At 33.7% G+C, this 8,516-nt stretch overlaps 1 non-coding gene across 1 annotated transcript; it reads left to right on the forward strand.

Annotated features, from left to right (window-relative positions):
* The first annotated feature begins 1,085 nt into the window (after positions 1 to 1,085).
* On the forward strand, positions 1,086 to 1,169 carry TRNAL-CAA (transfer RNA leucine (anticodon CAA)). Its single transcript has one exon. It is a non-coding gene; the product is annotated as a tRNA-Leu (tRNA).
* The last annotated feature ends 7,347 nt before the right edge of the window (positions 1,170 to 8,516 follow it).

Raw genomic sequence — 8,516 nt, forward strand, 5'->3', positions numbered from 1 at the left:
TATATTTATTGTGAATTAACATATATATATATATAGTTTTGACTATTAACTATTTTACTATTTTTAATTTTTATGTCAGATATTTATTACTTAAACTTAATAAGATTTATATTAATTTGTTATTGAAATTTCACCGACAACATTCATGCTCTAAAGATCTTTAGCAATGTATATTGCACGTATTTTATAGTTACCGTAATTAAATAGTGAAACATAACAACCTTAGATAACATAGAAAGTAGATTGATGCCCATGATTTGCATGGATTACCTCTTAGGAATCCACGAAAGAAAAAGCACATAACAATCACTGCATCTTAAAAAAAAACCTATGATAAATAACAATAACCAAACTTTGAAAATCGAACAACACCCAATATCATCTACTATACTATAAAGAAAAAGCATAAGGAAAAATAGCCGGAGCTTCCAATGCTCTAGCTTCTACAAATGACAAGACCAACCAAATAAGTCTTCTAGAAAAGCATGATTGAGTTATAGATTTTTGATATACCTATCATATGTCTTTTCTGTATTTGTTCTCAGATATCATAAAATCTAATCTCTTATTTCCTTCAAATAAAGAAATTATGATAAATATAATAGCAAAATAAACGAAAAGAAAATTGAAAAGGAAATTGTAGAAAATTGAAAGTGGATGTCAAATTAAGCATTTTCTTTGAAATTTCCTCTCACAATTACATACCATAAAAAACTGTCAAAAGCCAATGTTTATAGATAATTTAGTAAGTAGGAGGTGAAATTACTTGAATACTAAGGATGTGTACTCATAAGACACATAGATTATATGCCCTGAGACAAATAGAACAATAGGAGATAAACCATTTGTATTTTTTAGGACGCATGGGGAAAGACATTTCTTGGAAGACACTAAGCAAGAACATCTATTTACTTATAATATATAGATTTGTAAAAAAAAAAAAAACCAAATTAGCGTTAATCTTAAGTTTAATATGAATACTTAAAGCAGATGTAAGTTTTAATGGTAGTACTAACAATTTATTTTTAATATAAGTAAAAGAATACTAAAATAATTATATTAACAATAAATTTTGTAAACAAATTGTCAGGATGGCCGAGTGGTCTAAGGCGCCAGACTCAAGTTCTGGTCTTCGAGAGAGGGCGTGGGTTCAAATCCCACTTCTGACATTCACATTTTTTCAATAAATAAATATGAAACCATTTATTATCAAATAAAGTGATTTACTTAGAAATAAGTTATTTTGAGATAGTCAACATATTACATTTAAGCAAATAACAAAAGTGAGAATTAAAGTAAACTATCGCATTGGATCACATATTTTTTAAGTTACTATCTCTTTTAATCACATATTACTTAACATACTATCGTCCCAAACTCCAATCCCATGTTTTCTACTTACTACATAACAAAATTAGAAATCATATATAATTTCTTTTATTAAGCACATGTTAGTTCCATAAACCATATATGATTCCCTTCATTTTAAAAGAAACCACATTATTAAATAGAGCAAGGGAAAAATCTAAACATTATTTATAAGGTAAAATATGTGAAAAGATTAGGAAAATATTGGAAGCAAGAAGAGCATACTTGTCAAAATAATGAGTTGAACCCGAGAAATCCAAGTGAAGGAAGAAGAAGAAGAAAAATATTCACCTAGAATAGCAAAAGAGAAAGAAATGAAAAATGGTGTAAAGTTAACACAAAAATGGCAGGAATTTTGTAACAAAGAATGGGAGTTAGATTCACACCTACATTTGGGTGAATCCCATCAAGGGATTGGGCGTAATCAGACTATATGGAGCCCATAATTGATTTTGATTGCATACTATTGATAAACACTAGTTGGAACATGATTGCATGAGTCCCACAATTAAGAACTTTCATTCCTGGATTATGTTTACCCCTAAGTTAATATGTCCTACATATCTCTACTATATTAAAAGGGGTAATATGGAGAGAATCTTGCTCTTCCCATTTTATACTTCATTTTTTGTTAAATGCCATTATACCCTTCCCATTAATTATATGTGCCTTTTCTCCTATAATTTTTAAAATTTATTTTTTATTTTTTATTATTTTTTTGTTTTCAACAAATAGCCTTCTAGGAAGAGGTATCATATGAGTGGAGAAGAGAGGAAAACAATATTAAGAGGGGAGAGAATTAACTATAAATTATATTCCCCTTTATAATTAAAAATAGTTTTATTTGTACCCCGCAAAGTTTTTATTGATATTTTTAACTTTTTTCCCAACTTTTATACATTCAGAAAAATATAATAATTAAAAAAATTGTATCACTTTGTGCTGTGAATAAGTAATTTAATTTTAACTTCACATAATAACTAAATATCTTTTAAATAAATAATAATCACATATTTTCATATGTCATGGGATCTTCTTAGTGTATCCCTTTGAAGGAACTCTTATTCAAGAGAACCAGTGAGCGGAAGCAAGATCTTTCCAAACACATTGTGAAAGAATAAACACATTCACAAACATACAAGAACAGTTATGCATTATAGAGAAAAATTACAGCATGCCTTCTTACTAAAACAAAAGGAATTGAGAGACATACCTTTGAAAAACCCTTCTTCTGGAAATCTCTCGCTCTTGTGAGATTGTACAACAATATCTCGCTCTCGTGAGCAATCGTCCAACAATATCTCGCTCTCGTGAGCAATCGTCTAGCAACCCCTCGCTACACGAACTATCTGATCCTCGAACAACAACCCTTGACACTACCACTCGGCAACCTTGGTATTCTCGAAGTGAGAATCTGGGAGGTGTGGGCTCTATGTGAATTTGGTAGAGGGAAGGAGGAAGTATACGATCGAACTACACGATCAAGTAAGTTGGAGAAAGATTTTGTTTATCGTATAGACAGTGGGTACTTGATCGTTTAGTATATTTCGCTTTCATGAGCAATCGTTTAGAAATCTCTCGCTCTTGTGAGTAATCGTCTAGTCAATCGTCTAACATCGTCTAGTAATCTCTCACTCTCGTGAGCAATCATCTAGCCAATCGTCTAATAATCTCTCGCTCAATTGTTTAGTCTCTTGCTCGATCGTTTAGTCTCTTGTGAGGACTATCGTATAGTCTCTCATGAGCGATCGATTAGTAAATCAATAATGGAGCGATCGTTCAATAAAATGAAAACACTTTTCATTTTATTCTTTAGTTATTGAAAACTGAAATTAACCTCCCACTTGCATGGTTAATTGGAGAAAAGAATAACCAACTAAAACAATTATCTTATAATTGTTTTTATTATAAATAAATATAATAACTAACTTATCATATTATATTTATAACCTATAGTTTTAATATCACATCATCTATAATATTTAAAACATAATTCTTTTCTCTTTTATTTAATATAAATCATATTTATATCAATTCCTCCAATAAATGTATCTAATGAAGGAACTCTTATCAAAGAGTACCTCCGAGCGGAAGTAAGATCGTTCTAAACTCATTGTGACAGAATTACCGCATTCACAATCAAATAGACTAGTTATGCAATATATAACAAATTACAGGCATGCTTTGAAACTTTAAACAACAAGAGAACAAAATACATACCAGAACCCTTCTTCGCCTCAAATCTCGTTCTCGTCCAAGGACTGCTCCTCTCGCTCTCGCTGAGATCGTCGCAATCGTCCACCAAATCGTCTACCTACGAACGAACTCCTCACAAACTTGGCAGCAAGGAAGAAACCACCACTTGGAACCCTCGGTATTCTCGGTGTGAAAATACAGAAGGTGTGGGCTCTGTTGGATTTGGTAGAGGGAAGGAGGAAGAGATGATCGGATATCACAACCAAGTAAGTGGGAGAATATCGGGTGCCTACTGTATAGACGATGCTTGATCGTTTAAGTAAAGGTACACGATTGTTAAGTAAAAGGGGCACGATCGTATAAACGATCATTTAGTAAATGCTCGGGCGTGCGATCGTGTAGGAAAAAGCTAGATGATTGTTTAGTAAAACCTATGCGATCGTTTAGTAAACCGTGTGCGTGTATACGATCGTTTAGAAACTTTGAGCTATCATGTAGGCTCTCAGTTTGCTATGCGATAGGTAGTATACACCACTCGTGAGCGAATTGTTTGATTCATTGCAAAATGAAAACATTTTTTTTTTTATCCTTCAGTTACGAAAACTGAAAGAAACCTCCCACTATCTCATTCGGTTACCGAGAAAAATCCGAACAACAATATCCTATAATTGTCAAAATTAAATAATAAATATAATCATATTATATTTATTAACCTATGGTTTAATATCATATCAAATGCAACATATGAACCATATTCTTTTCTCCTCCACTAGATATAAATCATATTTATATCCATTTCCTCCAATTAATGTATCTCATACATCATGTCAACTATATCATATATAATTGACACGTTCAATCATATCATATATAATCGAACTCCCTCTTGTCAATTTGAAACTTTAAACTGACCCAAAAACTGATTCTCAACTTGAATCCATTGAGCTACCAAGGGGACCTTATGAACCTATGGCTCAAAGCTCTAATGATATGTGAATAACTGACTAAACTCTTTAGCCACGAGATCCACCATTCGTTAATTGCTAGGCATTCTACTAAAGACCGACAACTGCAGTCTTCTCACCACAGATATATTTCTATGTCCATAGGATATAACCAATCAACAGTACGATAACCCTCCACAGATGCTCGTAAGTACAGCTGGGCCAATTTACCGTTTTGCCCCTGTAGTTACATTTAACTTCTTAAGTACCACTGATCTCTCTAATGAACAATACAACATGTCCTACTATGTGTGGACACCTCTCGGGCCATGAGAAAATGTGTGGCGCCACATCGTTCAAGCTCCGGAATCAACCCTTAAGGGAGCAATCTATCTACTTACCTCTGCTTTGGGGAAAAAGTGAATTCCATCTTGTGTAACTGAGTTCCCAGCTCCCAAATCAGACGAATCCCCAAAGTGGTAGGTTTGAGTCGGCGATCTGGCCACTCGTACCCATGCAAATAAAAAAAAACCGCCTTCAAAGACAGAAGTTCCCAACTTACTCAGGATTGAGGTCATGTTATCTATGGTTATCCTAGTGAAGTGAAGTCTCTGTCATGAACGACGTTATATAACGAGACTATAACACTTCGTGATCCAGTCTTATACAAACTTCTTTGTATAGGATGCCCCTGCTCACATGTCTCCACATGAATGGTCAGGATTAGACCATTTATAGCAATTCACAACACTTATAACTATTCTGCAAAGCGGGCCACATCCGTAGCATTACCAGGATAAGGTTTCCCTCCTATATCCATATACTACAAACCATTTTGGTTATCACTTAAGACATGATCCACCTGTATATCTCTACATACATGCTTAAGTTACAAATGACAATTAGGGATCTTAGTTTATTGGTTTGTGGTAAAGCAATTAAAAACATCCAATATTTATAGACAAAAGTGAAGAAAATATCATATATTATTACATCACAATTGTTTGTTCAAAACTGTGTTTACAAACTACAGGACCCAACGAGAGTTTAGGGCATCATCCCCAATATCTAATACATCAAATCAATTATATCACATAATTGAACCAATTTAATTTTATCATATATAATCAAATTCCCTTTTGTTAATTTGAACACTTCAAACTAACCCACAAACTGATTCTCAACATGAATCCATTGAGTTACCAAGGGGACCTTATGGACTTGTAGCTTGAAGCTCCAACGGTATGCGAATAACTGACTAAACTCTTTAATCACGAAATCCACCATTCGTTAACTATTGGACACTCCACTAAAGATCGACAGGTGCACTCTTTTCACTACAGATATATTTCTATGTCCATTGGATATAACCAATCAACAGTATGATAACCCTTCACAGATCGTTCGTAAGTACAGCTGGGCCAATTTACCGTTTTACCCCTATAGTTACATTTAACTCCTTAAGTACCACTAATTCCTCTAATGAACAATACATCATAGTCCTATTATGAGTGAACACTTCTCGGGTCATGAGAAAGTGTGTGCGCCACATCATTCAAGTTCTGGAATCAGCCCTTAAGGAAGCAATCTATCTAGTTACCCCTGCTTCAGAGAAGGAATGAACTCCATCTTGTGTAGCTGAGTTCCCAGCTTCCCAATTAGATGAATCCCCAAAGTGGTAGGTTTGAGTCTGTAATCTGGCCACTCACACCCATGCAAATCAAAGAACCGCCCTTATAGGCAGGAGTTCCCAACTCACTTAGGATTAAAGTCATGTTGCCTATGGTCATCCTAGTGAAATGAAAGTCGCTGTCATGAACGGTGTTATATAACGAGACTAAACATTTTATGGTCCGATCTTATACAAACTCCTTTGTATAGGATACCCCCGCTTGCATGTCTCCACATGAATGATCAGGATCAGACCACCTGTAGCACTTTATAATACTTGTAACATCTACAAAGCGAGCCGTATCCGTAGTGTCACTAGGATAAGGTTTCCCTCCTTTATCCATATACCACATGCCATTTAGGTTATCACTTAAGGCATGATCCACTTGTATGTCTCCATATACATGTTAAGTTACAACGATAACCAAGGATCTTAGTTTATTGGTTTATCGTTAATGCAATTAAAATATCCCATATTTCATAGACAACAATGAAGAAAATATCTCATATTATTACATTACAAGTGTTTGTTCATAGAGGCGTTTACAAACTACAAGACCCTACAAGATTTAGGGCATCAACCCCAACACCCTTTATATAAAAACTAAAATTCAAATAGACACATCCCTTACAAAATAGTACACAACCTTTCACATAATAACTAAATATTTTTTAAAGAATAAATACAAGTTCTCCTCTTTTCTTTGGCATTATCTCCATTTTAAGAATGTCATGATAGAAAGAATTGTATAATGATAATTGAAGTTTTCATTAATCGTGAAGAAAATATTGGATCATGACGAAGTGAAATCTAGGTAATCCATAAACTTATTTTTTTTTCGACGAAAAGGTATGAATCACTACAAGAAATAATGGATATGATAGCTGATGAAAAAGGCTATAAAAGATCTTTTATAGCCTTTTTCAAAGGTCTTGACAACCCATGTCATTAAAAGTCTGAGAATTTTTGTAGCGTTTTTATATAGCTATAATAAAGTATGAAGGTATAGCTTATTTCCTTTGCTATAAAAACATTTAATATCGCCTTTTATTAAAGCTATAGTATGTTAATATAGCTAAAATAATATGCTATCTTTAACTTATAATAGCACATTTTTTAACATTATAATATAGTATTTATAGCTTTAATCTTATGGTTCAGTAAGGTTATTTAGTCTTTTCTAATAGTTATAATTACTATAATAATCTTTTGATAGCATTTTTGTTCACTATATAAATTTTGTTATAGCTTTGCTCATGGCTATAAAAGGTACACTTTTTTTTCTCAACAAGAGTAGTTTTGTAGGAAAATTCTTATAAATAGAAAAATTCAAAAAATATTTACACTTTATAAAAAAAAGATCCCAAAGTGGTTTGTACTCTAGAATTTTTTGTTATAATGTATAAATATTTTTAGATATTTTTTTATATTTAAAAAGGCCCCTAATTTGTATATCAGTTTTTATATTTGTGTTAAAACTAAACTCCTAACTGGAGCTCAACCCGTACATATTAAATACTTCATAACACATTAAATACCATGACTTTCATTCATAATTGAAATTTTTATAAATCTATTAAACACAGACTGATATGGTTTTAGTTTTGGCAAAATCAAGCAAACAAAAGCCTAACTATTACAATCAGCTTCAAACCGTCTTTAAACCGCTCAAACCGCTCCAAACCGGACCCAAGCACCTTGAACCGGACTGGATGAGTTTGAACCGGACCAGCCAAAAACACTTTCAGGCTGAACTGGATTGGACCTTGAGAAAATCGGTCGAATTGGCTGCTCTCGATCTAATCTCAAAGTCTTGCTAAGGCTGATCGTGTAGCGCTGAAGGAAATCGTCTAGCTCCATCGCCTTATGTTGTGAAGTGGTACACGATCGCTTAGTGTTTGCCTTAACTAAATAACCGTTTAGCTCCATCACATAGAACTACATGATCGCTTAACTCTATCGTATAGAACTACACAATCCCTCAACTCCATCGCTTAGCTCTATCGTATAGAACTAAACAATCATTTAACACCATCGCATACCGTTTCATGTCATCGTTTAGTATCTACCGTAGCTAAACGATCGCTTAGCTCCATCGTATAGAAGATCATCGCGTCGCTTAGCATTTCATCTACATGATCGCTTAGCTTCGCATCTAAACGATCGCTCAGCGCTATCGCATAGCACTTCATCGCATCACTTAGCGTGCATTGTAGCTAAACGGTCGTGTAGTACCATCATATAGTAAATTCAACGTTCATTTAGTTCCCACGCAAAGCTAAACGATCGCTTAGTGCTATTGTATAGCAAATGGAACGCATCGTTTAGGTCCCGCA

The sequence above is a fragment of the Benincasa hispida genome, chromosome 4 (genome assembly GCF_027475165.1).
Source record: "Benincasa hispida cultivar pf3 chromosome 4, pf3_genome.v1.1, whole genome shotgun sequence".
Taxonomy (NCBI): domain Eukaryota; kingdom Viridiplantae; phylum Streptophyta; class Magnoliopsida; order Cucurbitales; family Cucurbitaceae; genus Benincasa; species Benincasa hispida.